Source organism: Eubalaena glacialis, chromosome 13, assembly GCF_028564815.1.
Source record: "Eubalaena glacialis isolate mEubGla1 chromosome 13, mEubGla1.1.hap2.+ XY, whole genome shotgun sequence".
In the NCBI taxonomy this organism is placed as follows: domain Eukaryota; kingdom Metazoa; phylum Chordata; class Mammalia; order Artiodactyla; family Balaenidae; genus Eubalaena; species Eubalaena glacialis.
In genome coordinates this window covers 7,429,443-7,452,225 of record NC_083728.1, presented here as the reverse complement: position 1 = coordinate 7,452,225, position 22,783 = coordinate 7,429,443, and the positions used below count along the sequence as shown (strand labels likewise).

General features: G+C 38.1%; 1 non-coding gene across 1 annotated transcript; it reads right to left on the bottom strand.

Moving 5' to 3' along the window:
• Positions 1–1,517: 1,517 nt before the first annotated feature.
• LOC133104569 (U6atac minor spliceosomal RNA) lies at positions 1,518–1,643 on the bottom strand. Its single transcript, XR_009703633.1, has one exon. It is a non-coding gene; the product is annotated as a U6atac minor spliceosomal RNA (small nuclear RNA).
• Positions 1,644–22,783: the final 21,140 nt, after the last annotated feature.

Here is a 22,783-nt window from a genome sequence, read left to right as displayed (position 1 = left end):
CTCATTTTAGCCAGGTAAGGACTCTTAGGTATCCTGAAGACACAAGCAGTCATGAGAGTGTGCACATACAGACACATACATACGACTTTGAGATGTCCAATCATAAAATTTTTTTAAATGTACATTATATTGCTATAACATATTACATATAATTACATATAATTATGTGGTATATAGTATATTTATATCACTATATAATATCATGTAATTACATATTATATATTATGATTAATTATACATCCCATATATACCCGAAAAAAAGACAATTTTCCTCCATCTTATATTTTAAAGTCCCTTCATACTTCTTCATCCAGCTATTCCACAGGGGGCCCCAAAGTGTGAAACAGAAGTAATTCTTCTAATGACATTAAGGGGTAGGATGTTCTTCCTCATTCTTGCTTATTAGAAGCAATAATGTTTGCCCCATCCTAACACAGAACGTAAAATGCCCTTTGCTCTCCCTTAATTAAAAATGAAATTCATTTTTTCCAAATCACGAAATTAACACAAGAAGAGAAATTAAATTAAATCTGTGCTGTGCAATTAAGTAAAAAAATTTTTTTCACATTATTTCTCTAGAGTTAATGAAAGGTTAACTGTGCAACAAGGAACCCTCCTTCTGTCTATAAAGATGCTCCATGGAATTATGGGGCCATTCTCCAAAGGCTGGGTTGGGGGAACCCCGGGAGGGCTCAAGAGAGGCTGGTGCTGCCTGAAGCTTTTCAGCCAAGCCCCCTGAAAGCATCCTACCCTCATCTTGTATTCCAAGTCATAACAGGTGCCTAGCATGGGATAGAGGGAACTGAGGTTTGTTGAATGTATTTAATGCATCTATAACATAACAGACATATGTGTTGTTTCATTTAATCCTAGTACTGCCCTACCAGGCAGTTATGACTATCTCCTTGATGATATGAAAATCGAGGGAGGCTAAGCTATTGCTACTTTCCCGAGGTCACAAAGCTGGTAAGTGACAGGAAACAGTTCATCCCAGGTTGGCCTGACCAGGACTTACCTGCCCATTCTATCATGAGGGCTCTAAATCTGAGACACTGCATGCTCTGGCCATCACCTTCCTCAGTGTCCTCATGTTGAACCACACTACCTTTTACTCCTCACTTTCTTGTCCAAGAATTGGCAAACTAAGGCCAAATCCAGCCTACTGACCGTTCTTGCAAATAAAGTTTTATTGGCACACAGCCACCCCATTCATTTACAGTACGTACTGTCTAGGCCTGCTTTTGCTCTGCAACTACAGAGTTGAGTAGTTGAGCTAGACAGGGCTGCTGCACAGCCCATAAAGATTAGAACATTTATTATCTGGCTTTCAAAAAAATTTCTCCATTTTATTCTGATATGTACTAAATATGCAATATGCTTTACATAACTCTAAATACACCTAACATTTTCTTTTAACACAGTATTTTTTTTTAACATCTTTATTGGAGTATAATTGCTTTACATTGTTGCATTAGTTGCTCCTGTATAACAAAGTGAATCAACTATATGTATACATATAGAAACAGTGGTTAGATGCCATGAAGTACGTAGCAATGCCTTAACTGTATGCGTGTTGCCAGGCCCCAGGGCCTCTTCCATCCTTGTCAAGGGGAGTGCTAACCTTCTCTCCTTTCATACAACACTGTTATCTGGCTTTTTACAGAAGTAGTTTGCCAGTCCCTGCTCTTGTCATATTGGCCTCCTCTCTGCCCCAAGATCAGGCCAGTCCTTTTCTCTTGCTTTAATCCTCCCCAAATGCTACTCCTGTTGCCTGGAGTCACTTTCCCTGTATCTTCCTGTGGGGACTCTTGCTCATCTTTCAGGCCTTGCTTCAAATGTCATTTCCCTCAGGGAACTCCGCTGAGCACCCCAGCTAAGCAGTCCTAACTTCATTCCTTGACCTCGTTGTTGTATGTGTTTATGTGCTTTTTTGCGTCGCCAGCCCTAGAATGGAGCTCCCCATTGGTAAGGATGGTATCTATTCATTCATCTCTCACACCCAAGGTCTAGCAGACTATCTGTCATGGAGCAGATGCTCATATAACAAATGAACATTCTAGAAGAAATTCGGCAGAAGATAAACTGTAGCCAGGAATCTTCTCTCTGACTTACTCCAGGAAAGCTCTTCCCTGTTTAAAATAAGAAATACTCTTTTCAGAACCACCGTTACCTAGAGATACAAAACTAGACAGAGTTAAAAATATATTTATAGTTGTAGGAACAGATGTGATTAAGCTGTTGTTCAAAAGGATTAAGCTGAGCAGAAGCAAGAAGAACTACAATCCTGCAACCTGTGGAACAAAAACCACATTCACAGAAAGATAGACAAGATGAAAAGGCAAAGGGCTATGTACCAGATGAAGGAACCAGATAAAACCCCAGAAAAACAACTAAATGAAATGGAGATAGGCAATCTTCCAGAAAAACAATTCAGAATAATGATAATGAAGATGATCCAGGACCTCGGAAAAAGAATGGAGGCAAAGATCAAGAAGATGCAAGAAATGTTTAACAAAGGTCTAGAAGAATTAAAGAACAAACAGAGATGAACAATACAATAACTGAAATGAAAAATACACTGGAAGGAATCAATAGCAGAATAACTGAGTCAGAAGAACAGATAAGTGATTTGGAAGACAGAATGGTGGAATTCACTGCTGCGGAACAGAATAAAGAAAAAAGAATGAAAAGAAATGAAGACAGCCTAAGAGACCTCTGGGACAACATTAAACATAACAACATTCGCATTATAGGGGTCCCAGAAGGAGAAGAGAGAAAGGACCCGAGAAAATATTTGAAGAGATTATAGTCAAAAACTTCCCTAACATGGGAAAGGAAATAGCCACCCAAGTGCAGGAAGCACAGAGAGTCCCATACAGGATAAGCCCAAGGAGAAACACGCCAAGACACATAGTAATCAAATTGGCAAAAATTAAAGACAAAGAAAAATTATTGAAAGCAGCAAGGGAAAAACGACAAATAACATACAAGGGAACTCCCATAAGGTTAACAGCTGATTTCTCAGCAGAAACTCTACAAGCCAGAAGGGAGTGGCATGATATACTTAAAGTGATGAAAGGGAAGAACCTACAAGCAAGATTACTCTACCTGGCAAGGCTCTCATTCAGATTTGATGAAGAAATCAAAAGCTTTACAGACAAGCAAAAGCTAAGAGAATTCAGCACCACCAAACCAGCTCTACAACAAATGCTAAAGGAACTTCTCTAAGTGGGAAACACAAGAGAAGAAAAGTACCTACAAAAACAAACCCAAAACAATTAAGAAAATGGTAATAGGAACATACATGTCAATAATTACCTTAAACGTGAATGGATTAAATGCTCCAACCAAAAGACACAGGCTTGCTGAATGGATACAAAAACAAGACCCATATATATGCTGTCTACAAGAGACCCACTTCAGACCTAGGGACACATACAGACTGAAAGTGAGGGGACGGAAAAAGCTATTCCATGCAAATGGAAATCAAAAGAAAGCTGGAGTAGCAATACTCATATCAGATAAAATAGACTTTAAAATAAAGAATGTTACAAGGGACAAGGAAGGACACTACATAATGATCAAGGGATCAATCCAAGAGGAAGCTATAACAATTATAAATATATCTGCACCCAACATAGGAGCACCTCAATACATAAAGCAACTGCTAACAGCTCTAAAAGAGGAAATCGACAGTAACACAATAACAGTGGGGGACTTTAACACCTCACTTACACCAATGGATCATCCAAACAGAAAATTAGTAAGGAAACACAAGCTTTAAATGACACGATAGACCAGATAGATTTGATTGATATTTATAGGACATTCCATCCAAAAACAGCACATTACACTTTCTTCTCAAGTGCTCATTGAACATTCTCCAGGATAGATCACATCTTGGGTCACAAATCAAGCCTCAGTAAATTTAAGAAATTTGAAATCATATCAAGCATCTTTTCTGACCACTACGCTATGAGATTAGAAATCAATTACAGGGAAAAAAACGTAAAAAACACAAACACATGGAGGCTAAACAATACATTACTAAATAACCAAGAGATCACTGAAGAAATCAAAGAAGAAATCAAAAAATACCTAGAGACAAATGACAATGAAAACACGACGATCCAAAACCTATGGGATGCAGCAAAAGCAGTTCTAAGAGGGAAGTTTATAGCTATACAAGCCTACCTCAAGAAAGAATAAAAATCTCAAACAATCTAACGTTACACCTAAAGAAGGAACTAGAGAAAGAAGAACAAATAAAACCCAAAGTTAGCAGAAGGAAAGAAATCATAAAGACCAGAGGAGAAATAAATGAAATAGAAACAAAGAAAACAATAGCAACGATCAATAAAACTAAAAGCTGGTTCTTTGAGAAGATAAAAAAAATTGATAAACCATTAGCCAGACTCATCAAGAAAAAGAGGGAGAGGACTCAAATCAATAAAATTAGAAATGAAAAAGGAGAAGTTACAACAGACACCTCAGAAATACAAAGCATCCTAAGAGACTACTACAAGCAACTCTATGCCCGTAAAGTGGACAACCTGGAAGAAATGGAAAAATTCTTAGAAAGGTATAACCTTCCAAGACTGAACCAGGAAGAAATAGATAATATGAACAGACCAATCACAAGTAATGAAATTGAAACTGTGATTCAAAATCTTCCAACAAACAAAAGTCCAGGACCAGATGGCTTCACAGGTGAATTCTACCAAACGTTTAGAGAAGAGCTAACACCTATCCTTCTCAAACTCTTCCAAAAAATTGCAGAGGAAGGAACACTCCCAAACACATTCTATGAGGCCACAATCACCCTGATACCAAAACCGGACAATGATACTACAAAAAAAGAAAATTACAGACCAATATCACTGATGAATATAGATGCAAAAATCCTCAACAAAATACTAGCAAACAGAATCCAACAGCACATTAAAAGGATCATACACCATGATCAAGTGGGATTTATTCCAGGGATGCAAGGATTCTTCAATATACGCAAATCAATCAATGTGATACATCATATTAACAAATTGAAGAATAAAAACCATATGATCATCTCAATAGATGCAGAAAAAGCTTTTGACAAAATTCAACACCCATTTATGATAAAAAACTCGAGAAAGTGGGCATAGAGGGAACCTACTTCAACATAATGAGGCCATATATGACAAACCCATAGCAAACATTATTCTCAATGGTGAAAAACTGAAAGCATTTCCTCTAAGATCAGGAACAAGACAAGGATGTCCACTCTCACCACTATTATTCAACATAGTTTTGCAAGTCCTAGCCATGGCAATCAGGGAAGAAAAAGAAATAAAAGGAATACAAATTGGAAAAGAAGAAGTAAAGCTGTCACTGTTTGCAGATGACATGATACTATACCTAGAGAATCCTAAAGATGCCACCAGAAAACTACTAGAGCTAATCAATGAATTTGGTAAAGTAGCAGGATACAAAATTAATGCACAGAAATGTCTTGCATTCCTATACACTAATGATGAAAAATCTGAAAGAGAAATTAAGGAAACACTCCCATTTACCACTGCAACAAAAGAATAAAATACCTAGGAATAAACCTACCTAGGGAGACAAAAGACCTGTATGCAGAAATCTATAAGACACTGATGAAAGAAATTAAAGATGATACCAACAGATGGAGAGACATACCATGTTCTTGGATTGGAAGAATCAATATTGTGAAAATGACTATACGACCCAAAGCAATCTACAGATTCAATGCAATCCCTATCAAATTACCAATGACATTTTTTACAGAACTAGAACAAGAAATCTTAAAATTTCTTTGGAGACACAAAAGACCCCAAATAGCCAAAGCAGTCTTGAGGGAAAAAAATGGAGCTGGAGGAATCAAGACTCCCTGACTTCAGACTATACTACAAAGCTACAGTAATCAAGACAATATGGTACTGGCACAAAAACAGACGTATAGATTAATGGAACAGTATAGAAAGCCCAGAGATAAACTCACGCATATATGATCACCTTATCTTTGATAAAGGACGCAAGAGTATACAATGAAGAAAAGACAGCCTCTTCAATAAGTGGTGCTGGGAAAACTGGACAGCTATATGTAAAAAATGAAATTAGAACACTCCCTAACACTGTATACAAAAATAAACTCAAAATGGATTAAAGACTTAAATGTAAGGCTAGACCCTATAAAACTCTTAGAGGAAAACATAGGCAGAACACTCTATAACGTAAATCACAGCAAGAATCTTTTTGACTCACCTCCTAGAGAAATGGAAATAAAAACAAAAATCAACAAATGGGACCTAATGAAACTTAAAAGCTTTTGCACAGCAAAAGAAACCATAAACAAGACGAAAAGACAACCCTCAGAATGGGAGAAAATGTTTGCAAACGAATCAATGGACAAAAGATTAATCTCCAAAATATATAAACAGCTCATGCAGCTCAATATTAAAAAAACAAACAACCCAATCAAAAAATGGGCAGAAGACCTAAATAGACATTTCTCCAAAGAAGACATACAGATGGCCAAGAAGCACATGAAAAGCTGCTCAACATCACTAATTATTAGAGAAATGCAAATCATAACTACAATGAGGTATCACCTCTCACCAGTCAGAATGGGCATCATCAGAAAATCTACAAACAACAAATGCTGGAGAGGGTGTGGAGAAAAGGGAACCCTCTTGCACTGTTGGTGGGAATGTAAATTGATATAGCCACTATGGAGAACAGTATGGAGGTTCCTTAAAGAACTAAAAATAGAACTACCATATGACCCAGCAATCCCACTACTGGGCATATACCCAGAGAAAACCATAATTCAAAAAGACACATGCACCCCAATGTTCATTGCAGCACTATTTACAATAGCCAGGTCATGGAAGCAACATAAATGCCCATCGACAGACAAATGGGTAAAGAAGATGTGGCACGTATATACAATGGAATATTACTCAGCCATAAAAAGGAACAAAATTGGGTCATTTGTAGAGACGTGGATGCATCTAGAGACTGTCACACAGAGTGAAGTAAGTCAGAAAGAGAAAAACAATTATCGTATATTAACGCATATATGTGGAATCCAGAAAAATGGTACAGATGAACCGATTTGCAGGGCAGAAATAGAGACACAGATGTAGAGAACAAACGTATGGACACCAAGGGGGGAAAGCGGCGGGGGGTGGGAGTGGTGGTGTGATGAATTGGGTGATTGGGATTGACAGGTATACATTGATGTGTATAAAATGGATGACTAATAAGAAAATAAATAAATAAACAAAAAAAAAAATGGATTAAGCTACTTGCCCAATTCTAATACGGACAGGTAGCCCCCTGGATCAGGTCCAGTTTTATTTCAAAAGTTGGCTTATTATGTGTTTCTCCAAAGCTTCAATGTCATGGTGGTTAAATTCCACACCAACTCTCAAAAGTCTGTTTAATTAAGAAGACATTAATAATCTTAGTTGTTACAGGGAAAAAGGCAGACATTCAGGCGGGGCAAAAGAGAAGTTTCTGACATCTCCCTTCTCAGGTGGAAAGCAGACACCACAGGCATTTTTAAAAACAGATCAAAAGCTTATCTTGGTCAGTCTTTTCTACCTGACTTTCTTACTTCCTAATCAGTCCCTTCCAGGCCCCCAAGAATGTACGATTTCATCTAGCAAATAGGAACTCAAGGATTTTACAGTTTAATGGAATAAAGTAAGCATACATATCATAAGCATACATTGTCCCCAAGGAAAACAATAGAAAAAGTGCAGCAACCGCTAAAAAAAACTATACTACAAAGTGGTTTAAAATGTAGGATTAGATTCAAATCCGTGTGTGTGTGTATGTGTGTGTGTGTGTATAGCACATATTTGGTTAATATTTTAGCATAAATCTCACATGCCTTATGTATAATTCTGCCCCAGTGTTTCCACTCAACAATGTTGTTCTAAAATCTTAGATATCCTCCTCATTCTTTTTAACTGCTGTATAGTATTCCTGATAACTTGATGAACACCCTAGTATTCTCTAAACACTTCGAGCTTCTGCTGCAATGATCCACATGGCAGTGGGAACTGAGGCAATTAGAGCAGGGGAAATAGTTCTAATTGAGAGCCTGTTTATAAGCTGGTTTTAAGTTAGGAACTGCATGTACTCGATGGACTTAAAATTTTAAAAAGCAATTAATACCTAAAATGAGAATATATAGTAGGGTACAGGGAAGAGTGTTATTACCAGACATGGCTGAAATAAGGTTTAGTGAAAAGAGTTTAGATCATTTACATGTTTGGGCCCCAGAGATAAATCTGAAATGTTTAGCAGCAATAGAGCTTGGCAGAGAAATACTTTTCCAGCAAAATTCCGATATATTGTTAAATTCTGTTTTTCCCCCATGTTCTCACTCCCAGTGCTATCAGTATGTCCTACTATCTTTTGTAAACACCTATATTATTGCACTGCCTTTATCTGATCACATGTCTGCATCCTTTAATCAATTTTGATGGTTTATTCATTTCTATACCACCTGTATCTTATGGCGTACCTGCCATTCAAAAAAGCTTTGGGAGTGAATTAATTAATTAACTAATCAATGACTTCCTTAAAAATATTTGATTCACATGATAATCTCAGGGAGGTAGTTTGCTTTGGGATCAAGAAAAACTATTTTTGAAAATCTCTGTCATTTACCATGTGTGTGACTTTGGGGAAAACAACCTCCCTAAGCCCCAATTTTCCACTAAAACAGGTGTGGTAATAGCACCCTACTTTATATGAATGTTGCAAGGATTACATGAAATAATGCATCAGTATTGGTTATCTTTTGATGCATGATGAATCACCCCAAAACTGGCACCTTAAAACAATAAACATTTATTATTTCTCATGAATCTGGGTCAGTTGGTCTACGCTGGCCTCACTCACCTGTCTGACCATTGGCAGGCTGTGGGCTTAAGTGCCTGGGCTCTCCCCTGCATGGCTTTTCTAAAAGACTGTCTCGGTCTCATTCTCATGGTGGCCTTGGTGTCCAGGTGAAGCAGGAGAGTAAAAACTCAGATGCGCAAGCACTTTTCAAGCCTCTATTTGCATCATATGTGCTATTGTCTCATTTGCCAACTTGAGTCACATGTCTAGTCCCAGAATTCATGTGGAAGGGAATTATCCAAGGTGTGGATAGAGGTGATTATTGTGGCCATTTTGCAAACAATCTACCCCAGCATCAAAAGTGTTAGCACAGTGTCTGGCACATTAAAAAAAAGAAAAATGTAATTCAGGTTAGCAATAATAATCATACCACAACTATTGTTACATGGAGAAACATTTTCTGTAAAGCAAATTATCATTATAAGCATCATTATTAAATGTAATTACTACGATACTTCCTTGGAATCCTTCTTAGCTTCTCATTGCTGTGTTCCAAGCCTGCTCCCTCCTCAGGAATCCATCACTTCTTTCACATCCAATTAACACTTCTTGTCAGCAGATGGTGATATTTATATCTTGAGATGGAATCTAAGTTTGGGTTCACCCCCAAATCAGAATCTGAACAAGGACTTGGAGGCGAGTGAAGCTGGGAAGCAGGAGAAAGGCAGAGTGAAATGGGGAAGGAGGAAAAGCCAACATAAGGACAAGTTCTCCATGACGTTATTGTGAGGAAAGCAGCTTAATTTCTTCAGGACCTCTGAGGAGCAGAAATCACGCTTCCCAGTATTGTCTAGCCAAAGACCGGAGGTGGAGCGTTTACCCTCTGACTCTTGCCTCGTGTTGACTGAGGGTTGCTCATGGGGCAGTAGGTCACACTCTCCCTCCCCATACCTGCTGGCTGTGCTTGCACATGGGCTTGGAGACTCTCAGGTCAGTCCTACAGCATACTTTACAGAGACTAGCGGGGTCCACTTGAGGTAGGACACTCTCTGTGGGAGGTGAGTTGGAAATGGCCACCACAACTACAGCTAAACTGAAAGTGGGCCAAAGAGATACAACAGAGGCACCACAAACATCACCTACACATGGTATCTAAATGTTGGAAGATTTGCAAATGGGAGCCTGACATCATGACTCCACTCCATGACTGAGCCTTCACTGCCCTCGAAGGCTTTCCACTACTGGTACATTTCTGCCAACATTAGAAACACAACCAGGAAAATGATAGCAATGCTTGGCCCAGCAAGGAGGAAGCGCAATCTAGTCAATAAGCTTCAGTTTGTTTCATGCAAGTCTGTCTTCAAGATCTTCTGGGACACTTCACATGTTTAATGTTACAAATTCTAGTACCTATTTGTTCTTCTATTTGAACAGGTGTCTTTAAGAAACTGCCTCTCATACAAAGAACGCTGGCCATCAGGTTTTTCACACAAGCACTCAAAAAAAAAAAAAAACCATGAAAAACCAAAGCTTAAGGTTGTATTTATTCTAATAAGTTGGTACTTCAGGATTCAGAGTGATTTTCTTTCGTGCCTTTTAGCAATAGCAAGCAACAAAAACAATCTTGTCATGGCACATCCTTCATCAAGAGAGCCAATGAAAAATCCTCTGTATTTATGTGTCCTTATGTTTTGAGTAAGATGATTTTAAATATAGGCATCATTGACATAGGAATGTCAGCTGTCCAGCTGTCTTTCATACACAAGGAACCTCACAGTTTAAAGATTCTATGCAGACTACTCATTCGTTTAAAAAGAAAGAAAGAAAGAAAAGAAAGTCAGATTGGTTAAATTGGCAACATTGAACTGGTATCTCGACATCAGAACACAAAGTCAAAGGCAAAGGTGCCAGGCCATCCCAGGCACTTCCATCTTCTTCTCAGCTTGTATAGGATGGAGCATGTTTTCTTTCATAATTATTCACAGCTTAGGCATGTAACACTTAAGCGCCTACGACTTGCTTGGAAGCCAGGAGGAACCAAGCTGGGCTGGGAGGGCTGTAAGATCAAGCCGTTTATGATTGCTCTTGGGAATTAGCTGATAAATAATGTACGTAGCATCCCACTGATTCAAGGAGCACCGGGTTTGATCTTAGAAATTCTCTTACCGAATTTTTGTAAACAGATCTGAAATGATTTCTGAGAGACTGCATGCTTTGCCATGCATTTTATTTAATACATAGGCACACATAGGTAGTCTGATAAAGGCATGTGTGTTTGCGTTATTTCTTTTTCTTTTCAATTGGACACAAGTATTTTTACCTCAAAGTAGTTTTAACCACAGATAGATGAAAAATGTGCTCTTGGGTTGCTCTTGTGATTTGATCTGAAATAAAAATAATGAAATTGCCTTGTCCTATGTAAATATGATTTTTTAACAAAGTGAAATATACTCAGATTCAAAAATACGGTATTATTATGATTCTAACAGTTACATTATACACCTGAAATCTCTGGTGATATTGATGGAAAGGAAAAGTACTAAAGAAAAAAGGTTTGAAAAAACTGGGTATGAAATTCTGAAATGATGCATAATCTCATAGACAAGAGCTCAGTACACCAGGCTGTGAACAGGGAATAGTTACTTCCGATTAACATGTCGACAAGATGTCATTCACATATTCTCTGGGCTGCGACCGACAGGCCATTTACTGGGGTGACATCTGAATTGTTCAAATGAGGAATCAGAGTCAACTAAGGCATTTTAACGCATCTCATGTAAGCAATGTTTTCCAGAAAGCACACTCGCGCACCCTGCAGTGGATCTCCAAATGAAGGGCACACCCCGCAGAGCAGCACATGCCTCCACTCAACAGCACTTAGTCTCTGCCGAAGGAAGATGGCACAGACAAACGAACTGGATCTAAAACTTTACTAATGAGATACTTTACATTCGGGTGTTCAGACTAAATGTTCTAAGGTTGATGTGTGTTTTATACTCAAGGTACCTTTTAATTCAGACTAACCACATTTTAAATGCTCAATATCCACGTGGGGCTAGTACCTAGCATGTCAGACAACACAGGTCTAAAAAACTCTAGGTCATCATTCCTGAAAGAAAAGCTTCATCTGTTAAAAAAAAATAATATAATAAGAGTAGCAGTAATAATAACAACAGCTAACACTGGTATGGTGCTTATTATGTGTCCTGTTCTAAGCACTTCACAGGTATGAATTCATTTACTCTTCACACGTATGCTATGAGGATAGCAACATGCCTAACAGATGAAGAACATAAGACAAAGGAAGGTTAGTACTTGTCCAAGGCCACAATGAGACCAGAATCTCAGAACATACTAAAAAATCCAGGATGGAAGAGAAATGGAAGGGAAATGCACTAATTGCCTCATTTTCCTACAAAAGGAGTCAGTGAATATTATTTTATTCTGAAGTTGTTGATACATGTAGGATTCAAATATGCTAATTCAAGAAATAAAAGTAGCATTAAGATACTTCCAAAATGCTGGAGGGGATACATGTGGGAAAATATTGATATTAGAGTATACTATAGAAAAGAAAAGGATACAGCAAGGAGACAGACTGAGCCTATACTGATGACAGAAATAAGAACAATGAATGTCTCAACCACAATAAATAGAATTTCATATTAATCAAGAAGACTTTCAGAGTTAGTCAAAAAATTAAAATATATTGTACTACAAAATATATAGTAAAACAAAGTGACTCAAGTTTTTTGTTTTTTGTTTTAAATAAAAGGATGGGAAAAATATGCCAGAGAAATACAAAAAACAAACTTGGGATCAGAGCATCAGGCCTGATATCACTGACTGCAGTTTAAAGAAGGAAAGCACTAAACAAAGGGAAAAGTCAAGTTGGTGATTTAAAATAGAAAAAAACTATATATACTAAATTAAGGAGCATTGAAATGTATAAAACAGTGTTCTGCAAATTTTAGTAATTCACATTCTTGTGCCATGAGTTTTTGCTACATCTTCATAAAAGTTATAATATGCTTAATATGATTTCTTTAAATTGAATTTTTTTAATTAAATAAAAACATTTTAAACAGAAGCTCTACATCAGTATCAAAAATACAAAACCAATTTCTAGTGCTATAAAAAAAGGTTACTATTAAACAAACCAAAACAATACGTTAGTGAATTTCTGCAGATGCTATTGTCTCTGAAGAAACAGGAGGAAATAGCACCCTCAAACTGGATAATAAAGGAGTTTTGAAAAAAGACTGTTTACAAAGCTGTGGGCTGGTGGGGCAAGTTTAGAAATCAACAAGGAATAGTGCAGTGCCATGAAGATAGCAACAGCTGGGAGCAGTTACCAGGCCTTGACCGGACGGAGCAAAGAAATGGAGTGATAACTAGACACAGAATGAACAGCTCTAGGGGGAGGACCAAAAGATAGGAGCTACTGCATTTGGTGATGGAATGAAGCCAACCCGAAGTAACCCAGCAGAAAAGGAGCCAGGGAAACAAAGACCCTTACCTCACAATTCTCCAGTCTCTTGCCATTGCCCTGTTGGTGGGATCCAACAGAAACACAGAGGACAAGGAAATCAGATTATTCAAGACATACTAATCACCTCCTAGGGCAGAGATCAAAGGAAAGAGGGGTGGAGAACATATGCACACGGGCAAACAAGATGCACAGAACATCTCCATATTCTGCTTAATATTCTCACCTGAGTGGTTCTTCTCTATTATCACATGGAATTAGCGGAGTTAGCAAAGTCATAAAAATATGCTAACACCACTGAGTTGAGATTTTCTTCTATCATAATGAAAACTTGAAGACAAATGAAAAATAAATAACATCCTCACCACGTAATCCAATGTTATTCATACTATGTCCTTTAAAACATCTTACTGTTTAAACCATCTTACATCACCTTTTAAGAATTCCACACCTTGGAATATGTATTAAGCCTTTGAGATATAGCAAGAGCACAAAAATCATATAAATATACTAGTCATTGGAAGCATCATGAGAACATTCCATCCTTAACAAATCAGAAAGTTATAAAAGAAAAGTTAAATATAGACAAATCTGAATAACAGAGTCCACAGGTATAGAATTTAAATATTGCTATAAAAAGATACAAAATGTAGCTGCTTCTTAAGTGTGCATAGGTTATTTACAAATACTGATCATAAGTTAGACTCAAAGCAAATTCAAAAAATATAGAAATAAGATATAGTCACCCACAGTTCCCAACAATAATGCAGTACACCCAGAAATACATAACAACTGAAGAAACCAAATCTCTCAACCCCTGGAAATTTAAAGTGTAGGATGATGCCAAAGATTTCCTTAAAAAAAGCAAAAAAGAAAAGGCAAAATCATAAACATTTTCCTTACCCCAAAAGAGAAAGAACAAAAATGGACAGCATGTTCAACATAAAAACATAAGAAAAAGAACTCAAAGAAAAAGTTAAGGCAAGCTGAACAATAGAATTAATACACATAAAAACAAATTCATTTATAGGAAAGCAGAAAAAGTAGAAATGACAAGTGCATGAAATAATTGAAAAGAAGAAAAATTGAGTTAATACATACAAAAGCACTCATTCAGGTACTGGGAAATAGAAAAAATAAAATTGATAAATACATAAAAATAATTCTTTGAATAAAAAACAAACTACTTTATTAATAAAAAAGAATACATTAACATCCAAACCTAAGGGTGTGAAAAATGGAACTGACTAAAAGGATTCTAAAAGAATATTTCCTCTAATATATGCTAATAAATTTGAGAATGTGAATAGACCATTTTCTATAAATATAAAAGTACTGTACTGCAAATTGACTCAACAAAAGATAGAATACTTGAATAGACCCAAAACCAAGGAAGAAATTGAGAAAATTGTCAAAGATCTGCATCTCAATAAAGTTCCAGACAATTTCATGCATGAATTCATTCAAACCTTCAAGAAACAGATAATTCATGAGCTTTTTAAATTGTCCTAAAGCATAAAGTTAGAATTAATGCTTCCTAATTCTTTTCACAAAACCACGATAGCATAAATACCTAAGCTTGACAGGGATAGCACTGAAAACAAAACCTATAAACCAAAGCCATGAATATTGATTCAAGAGTCATAGAGTTTCAGCAAGCAGAATCCACATTACATTTAAAAAATAATACACTGAACTAAGTGGGTTTTAGTTCAGATATTCAAGAACAATTCAATGTTAGAAAAATATCATTTTAATTCAGCATATAAATAGGCAGAAAAGAAAGTAATAAAATAATACGGTTATCCATGTAACCATAAGTGCCAAAAACTTATCTGGTAGAATTCAGCAGCCAATTCTATGTTTATTAACATAAAAACATAATGTCATTTACTATAAAGCAGATCTAGCTGCTAAAATTTTAACGAGATACAAATAAACTCTCAATCAGTTACTAAAGAATGAATCACGATGATTTGTTTCCATATCAACAGCTTTCAATTTTGACAGGAGAGTGTCACTTGCTTCTGGAAGAAAAAGGGAAGTCTGAATAGGGAAGTGTGGACTTTAGAATTTGACAAACACAGGGGCAAATACGGTTCAACCAGGTATTAGCAGGATGATCATGACCAATTATATAATCTGCCCAGGTCCCAGAGTTTTTTAAAGCGACGTGAGGACAATAAATCACATCTTGCCAGGTCACTCTGAGGAGTACAAATAAAATATTCAGACTAGTCAGTACACAGTAGGTGCTCAATAACTTCTCCCTTCAGTGCCCTTGTTGCCAGCTCTGGTACTAATAATTTGCACAATCCGCATCTGAATCTGAGCTTACTCGGGAAGTATTTTCTTAGAAGACCCTCACCCGCCCACTACCTCTATTTAGAGAGAAAGCATCACAGGTTACTGTATTTTCCCATTATAAAATAATTCTTGCTTATTTGGAAAAATTGGGGAAAAAATTAAAATACACAACATAGAGTTAAAGTTTCTCATCATTCTCTCTCATAGGCATCATTACATTTTAACATATATCCTTCTATGCTTGGGATCATACTTGGAATTGTAATTTTAAATAACATTTTAAAATAGAACTTTAAAGTCTTCAGTGGAAAAGTACATAAATTGAAAACCTCATTCCACATGTAATTTTACAGCCACCCATCCATTTTCCAACATCAGAACTGGCAACGTTTTTGATCTGATCAAAAGTCATATATTATGAACTACAGTCTGTCAATTTTTATAAACTCGTATCATTGGTCAAATGTGGAAGTGGTTCAAGACCATTTCAATGCCTTTCAGTATCTCTTACTGGTAGCTCACTCACAACCATTATCAAGTAGGAAGGACAACAGACACAATGGCTGGAATAGAATCCTGCCTGATGCCATGGGGTAAAGCTTCATTATTTATCAATCTAACAAAAAGTGAAGTGAAAGTTGGACACTTTCCAGTTAATTTCATCAATGTAGACAACTCAACTGTATATTTGAGTTCCTCTGTGACAAGTAATACAAATGAATTCTTGTGTCTCCTTGAACCTTGAATTATCTGGTGAAACTGTCCATACAGCTGAGATTAACCATGCAATGGCCAACATTCCAGTTTCCACTGGGCTGTTGAAAACTTCACTACACCGATAGTACCCCAAGGCTTTTGTCTGTTCAACCTTTTTATGTTGCCTACAGTTAAAGTTGGCTGCAATTAAACACAAGATTGTCTAAAAAGCCCATTATTGTCCTTGTTTAGCTGCCTAATTTCCTTCCATTTATATGTTCTTAGAGCCTTTCCAAACCACTTTTTCCTAGCTAATTTGGGAAACACACTTTACAAAGAGCAGGTAATTTTAAAAGCATCATTCTAATGTTGGTCTTTCATTATTTCTCTAATAAACAACATAATTGGTACCGGCTGAGGCCACCTACAGATCAACCTTTAGACAAACCTTGTATATTCAAGTTATAAAACTTCTTCCTGAGCCCAACTGCATTCTCTTAGGGGAAAATTTGAGAAAGATTAAAGTTGTAAGATTTATTTTTCCTTGCTTCCATCGCCCCCCACTCCAACCCCTGTAAAACATCATTTATCAGTTCATGTCCTGGAGAAGCAGACATAATTGCAGGAACTCTAAGAAATAAAGGGAAGAATCTGTCACATCCTATTTTTATCAACTTTGTTTTGAAAGCGTTCGATGTGTAACTTCTTTTATTAAATGATTTTATGCATATGTTCTCTACGAGAGGAGAATAAGATGCATGTATGCTGTCCGCTGTATCTAGGGTGTCATTTGGAGAATCAACCTCAATTAAATCTAATTACATTCCCCTTCAACTAGAAAAGCACGGAAACGGTCCATAAAATAAAACTTTATTTTAATTGTAAGTCAATTACGTTGTCAAGTCACAGAAGAAATATTAAATGGGTAGGACAGAGACATCCTACATGTGCCATGGACTGCCATGCAAAGAGGTTTACTAGTAGTGGATTGATTTTTAAATCCACATCCAAGTGTTATCCAAACTGTCGTTCCACCATTGAACTAATACCATTGTGTCCAATGGAGACACAATCTCATGTTGAAAAGACCTCCTTGTTGTGTAGAATGCAGGATGAAGCGTTCATACAAACGAGTCATCCAAGGGAACAGACAAGACAGGGATTCTCTTAAATTCAGATAACCAGCCTGATCTGAAATTGTGGCTAAAAACAACACTCACGATTTTTATAGACATTTGTGATCTTTCATAGGTTTCTGGGAAATAACCCCATAAAAGAATCCCAAGGGAATGGGATACTGGGATTGGTCAGGTCCAAGTCACACAATCCCTCCAGCAACTAAGGGTGGAGTCAACTTCCCCCAAAGCACCCGGGCCAAGAGTCACGCGAGGACATCCCAGAGGAATACAGCACATTGTTAATGTTATCAAAAGTGGGGTCCGGCTGCTCGCCACTCAAACGCCAATAAAGAGGCAAGGTTGGTGGAAAGGAAAATTTGCTTTATTTAAGCTGCCGGCAACCCGGGCCGGGGGTGGGGGCCAGGGGTGGACTCGTGTCCAAAGGCCACCTCCCCCGCACTGACAATCAATGGGCAAGAGCTTTTATAGACGGAGGGAGGGGGCTGCATGCAGAAACAGCACAGGCAGCTCTGACAGTCATCTTGAGACTGGTCATGCGGTGGTCTGACCAGCGTCATCTTGATTGTTTTGAGTACAGTTAATCTTAAGTTCCAGGGTCGGTCTATTCTCGTTTCTTTGAGGCCAGTTCTCAGAATTGTGGCAGCTTATGTCATGGCTACAGTCTGGTCATCATGTAGTTAAATTCTTCCACCTGTTGTGGGTTTCAGTATCTACAACACAGCTCACAGGACATGGCTCAGAATATGATCTATAGCCCTTGAGGAGGAACTAAAGGTCCTTGACTTTGTTTAATGACTAAACTATTATTATTTGGCCTTGTTGGACTGTTTTCCTTTGCTTCTGCATTTTCTCACTTCTCTAAGTAACCTTATTCTTTGACTAAAGTTTTTCTACAAACAAAAGGCAGGCGGAGGACATGGGCGGGAAGGACCTTAGGGTGCTGCTCTGTTTCATTAACAGAAGAAGCGTGAGTGGATACACGTAGCATAAACGGACTTCTACTATCTCAGATACTCTAAAATTGCTCCCTTGATTAAAAGTAGTAATGGATATTTTAGTTCTTGGATATTACTTCTCTCTCCAAGGCACTTTAGTGGAACTAGTCTATTTTATAAGATTAAATGAAACAGCTTTCTAGTAATAGTTCTCTGATTTATTGTGAAAGTATTATTGAAGGCATTTTTTGGTATATCTCACACTTCCCTTTGTTTTACAGAATCCATATGAGAACTGTTTATCTGCTGTTAACATCAATTATTGTTATGATTCTTCTGAGAAATATGCTCAATTCTATCTTCTGGAAACTGTAACTTGTGTGACTAATTATGTTTCCTAATGTTTCCTTATTTTTACCTCTGAGAAAATATAGGGCTCTACCCTTAGCAAACAAATGTACAGAAAACATACACTGGATGATGATGATGATGATGATTGTTATTATATAGGTTCACTTTTTTCTTTCCTGTCTGCTTGTAATTTGAATTAGTTCAGTGCATTTGATATATTCTTATAAGGTACAGCTCATATTTCCCAGAACAAAGAGTGATATAAATATATCAGGAGTAACAAAGTCAGTAGCTTATAGGAGCCAAGCAAGTGATGGAAATGGTGAAGCATCCCACGTGGGGACTAGCAAAGAGCATGCGTGCCTCTTCTAAAGGAACAGCCGTCCTTTAGGTCCAGCCACTTGGCACCACAAGGAAAAGGGAGACCAACATGGGCACATCTTTCAAGAGAAATCAGAACTTCATCCTAACCCTGTACTGCCTTCACAGACATAACATTGGTGGGTAATACAGAAAGTTAAAGCTATTCTTAGACATTTATTTTTGTCTTTATTAAAAGATAACAAGTTAGAAATATCTGGTTTATTAAAGCGGAAAAGAGATTGGTGGAAAGGGTATTAGCTCATGGTGTCAACAAGGAGTTGGCAGAGCTGGGCTGGGAAAATGGACCAGAGCTAAGGGTTAGAGTTGGAGCACAAACCTGATTACAGGGTGGGAAAGCCCTGGTCCTGCCACCATTGCACGCTCACCAACATGCTGCTGGGCTCTGTTGCCACCATCACCCTGAACGCTGGGCACGGGACACTGTCTCCACCTTACAGATGAATCCCAAATGCATCCTGCCTCTTCTGGGAGCATTTAGTAGCTGAGCTTAGCCGTATGCTCAAGACAAAGCTGCCAGGGATGAATGAGAACATGTGTCTGAGCTTTCATCATCCAGTGTTGGATGATGAGACACATCCAGTGATTTTCTAGACACAGGACAGGCGTTCACATGCTTGGCGTGCACGAGCAAAAGGGCAAATATCTGCTATATAGCCCGAGAGCAATATCCGATTAACAGTTTCTTGAAACGACAAAAAAAAAAAATCCTATTTTATGTTAAGTGATATTTTTCTTTTAAAACATCCAATTTACTATGCTTTTAATAAAGAGGAAATAAGATCAGTTGTGTCTTTGGGATCACTACTTTTTATTCATTAGTGTTAAGGTTCTACCTTTGAAAGTTACGCAGGGTCGTAAAATAATAATACATCCCTTGTTTGGGAGGTTAGACAAAAATTTAATGGTCTCCCTGTGGGAGGTAAAAATAAGATTATCTAGATGACCAACCAAAGCCTTACAGCCACCTTTGGGGAGAACCAACCGGGAGGCCTCAGTGACAGCCTCCAGGTGGTATCAAAATCCAGTAGCTCAACCTTTTTAGGTTAGAATCACTGGGGAAGATTGAAAGGGTTTAGAAGTGCTGATGCCCAGGCCATCCCCAGAGTCTGGGATTTAACCTGCCTAGAATGAGGTCCAGCATCACTTTCTGTTCAATGCTCTTCAGGTGCTTTCCTGGTTGAGAACTACTGTCCTGAGACCACGAAGGAGCAACTAGTCCCACAAACAAAGACAAAGGGGAAAAGAAGTTTCTGTCGGGGGGGCACAAGATATCATCTTTTCAAAAACATCCATCCCCCTGGCATGAAATTAGAGCCCTTTATTTGGGATGGGATGAATGGGATGACAAGTTTTATCAAGTCCAGAGGATGGGTAGCGACTGCTCAGCGCTGATGTAAAAATGATAATAATTGTGAGGCTGGAGTGAAGCCAAACAGGAGAAAGGACAGTGACCGAGGTCGCCATGGGTGCAGGGAGAGCAGCTCCAGCAGGGAGAGCAGGTGTGTGCCACCCTTGAGTTAGAGCATCTTCCACAAACAGGCTCAGGACCTCTGACGGACACCATGACTAGCTCTGACACAGCAGAGAATCTGGCTCTGTGAGAATGAGGCCAGAGGCAAGTCGAGGTTTTGAAAGAGAAGCAAGTCAGAAAAGAACCACAGTAGGGTCCTCAGAGTGTGACCTAGAGACTCCTGGAGGTCTTCCTTTTAGGAAGCCCATGAAGTCAAAACTAAGTTCATAATAACGTGGAGATGCCATTTGCTCTTTTCACTGGATTGACGTTTGCACGGGTGGTACACAAGCAATAAGTCAATGCAATGGCACTAAATCAGGGCAGTGGATCAAACAGGACTAGGAGTCACTGTGCCCTTCACTTCTAAGCGCTCAGAGTAAAATATACATTTTTATAGATACTATCCATATACATATGTGTGTGTGCATTCTACCGCCCTGTGTACATGTGTCTATCAGTCTATCCATTCTTCTGTCTCTGAGAGTGAGTGCTTCCTTAAATTTTGTACCGTAGGCACCTCCCTTGCTTTACTCTGGGTCACACCCTGTTTTCTTCAGAGCACTTAACCACTCTCTGAGATTATCCTGAATATTTACTTATTTTCTCCACCTTCAGTTTGTTAGATTTCAATTACCGCTTATGGGAGATTGATTACAAAAATGTCCCAAATTATCCCCTTTCCTGGGACCATGTCCTTTGCAACTCCTCCCAAAAGAGGTAGAATCTATTCCCTCACCCCGTGGAATTCAGGCTGGCCGTTGATTTGCTTTAGCCAACAGAATGCAGAAGAATGAGAGTGAGTGAGTTCCCAGCATGGGTTCAAGGACTTTCCAGTCTTTCTCTTGGAACTCGGATTTTACGAGAACAAGCCCTGCTAAGTTGAGGATAAAAGACCCCACACAAGAGAGACCAGCTGTCCCAGGCAAGGCCATCCTAGACCAGCTGGCAGCTAGCCACCTTCAAACACATGAGAGAGCCCAGCCAAGATCAGCTGAGCTGCCTACCCTCTCTGGGGCTGACTTCAGGTGTACGAATGAGCCCAGGTGGCAGCAGCAAACAACCCAGATGCCCTGTAGGTTCATGAGCAATAATAAATGCTTATTGTTTTAGGCAGCTTTTTCGTTATTGTTGATGATGACTCACAGCATTATTGTGGCAATAGACAATAGATTCACCCCTCTATCCAAGAACCAAGAGTGGTGCTTGATACTTAGAAATATATTTGGATAAACCCCCCAAAATTGGTGGATGTTAGAAAGAATGAAAAATGAACTAAAAAAAACCCACCTCTTTATACACTAGCCCAATTACATTTTCTCAGCTTGGTCTAGAACTAACCTCAACAATATAATAAGTTTGTTCATGCAATTAATTCAGTTCTTCTGGGCATCCACACCAATTACTGGAAAAGACAAAAACCAACTTTAGAATAGACATTTCTACTAAATAAAAAGTATTCAAGTATTTATATCTACTCTCTCTCCCTGCAGAGTCTATAAATACACCAGCCCAGACAAGCTTTATTGGTGTTAGCTGAAGCAGACTGCAGCTAAGAGACAACTGTGGTTTTCCACTTCCCTTTGAGCCACTGCTCATACAGAATGAAGAATCCCCGGTTTCGTTTCTGCCTAATCATTTATTGTAATGCTGAAGGGAAGAAAATAAATCTTGGAAACTTTGACCAAAATCCGTTTAGTTTTTGCATTATCACAGCAGGAGAGGAAAACATGGGTTTTCATTTTTAAGGATAATCTCTCTTAAAGTGTGTACAAGAACTAGCTAAGTCTAAGTAATATTAGGAACATTTGAAATGTTTTTAAATGGATTCAGGGCTGCACTGGTTTCTGCCTTTAGATCATAAAGTCCATTGGCTGCCAACTTTCATCTGCTCTCAGCGGTTGCAAAGGCGCTGAATACTCTGCAAATTGTAGATGCCATTGACTAATTCAGAGAAATTCCTGGCTTAGAACTTTTACAAATGAAGTTACCGCTTAAAGACTCCTGTTGTAGTTTAAAAAAAAATTAACAAAATTAATATCTTCTTTGAATGCTATTATTGTTTTAATTAATTTCCATTCATAATGCACTATCAATTAAGTCAATTAAA